Below are 974 nucleotides of genomic sequence, written 5' to 3' on the forward strand. Positions count from 1 at the left end.
CACCACCATCCCCTGCCAGAGCCTAGTGGGGCTTTAGGTGTTTTCGCTCAATAAACACACAACGCCCGGTCTGGGAATCAAAACCGCGATCCTCTGACCATGAGTCCGCTGCCCTAACCACTGGGCCGTTGCACCTCCACACACACACACACACATGAGGGCAAGTCAGAAATTATCTGCACTTTCACCATAGCGTATCTTTATTATAGTCACACTGCCTTCTGCACATGTGTGCTTATAGTTGGTACTATTGTAGTCATGTGATTGAAGTTTGAGCCTGATTGCCCCATTTTTCTTTCTGGCTTTACAGTGTAAGTATGGCTGCTCCACTAGCAATGTGCACCAAAGAAGAACAAAGAGCAGTGATCCAATTTCTCTGGAAAAGGAGTGTATGATCAACAGTGCAAGATACAGTGCATAGCTGGCCAACAAGCTGAAGCCAGCAATTTGCACCATACGCCGAAGCCTATTGTGGAAGAAAGTTTTGTTGTTGCATGACAATACACACCCACATACAGCTACCCAGACTGTTAAAACCATTAATCAACTGGGTTTTGAGGTGCTAGAACACCAGGTCTCACCCCTCCTGACTATCATATTTTTATACTGCTCAAAGATTTATGAGGTTATGAATTCCCTATGGATGAAGATATGAAGGAAGTGGTGCATAAAGGGTTGCACAAACAATCGGAAACCTTCTTGGAGGGAATACACAAGCTTGTGGACTTCTGGACCAAGTGCATCAAAAAGGAAGGAGACTATATTGAAAAATGATGTACTTGTTTATTATTCCCTGCTTTTGTGTAAATACATTGAGAAAACAAGAGTGCATATAATTTTTGAATCTCCCTCGTATATATTTTAAGAAAAAGGAGCTTAGAATTTTGGATAATTCTTTATTAGTGCTTTTGTTTGTTTGACTGAACTCTTCAAGATAAAACCAAGATAAAACAGGAAGTTTCTTCGTCTTTTAT

This window comes from Octopus bimaculoides, chromosome 20 (assembly GCF_001194135.2).
Source record: "Octopus bimaculoides isolate UCB-OBI-ISO-001 chromosome 20, ASM119413v2, whole genome shotgun sequence".
NCBI lineage: Eukaryota > Metazoa > Mollusca > Cephalopoda > Octopoda > Octopodidae > Octopus > Octopus bimaculoides.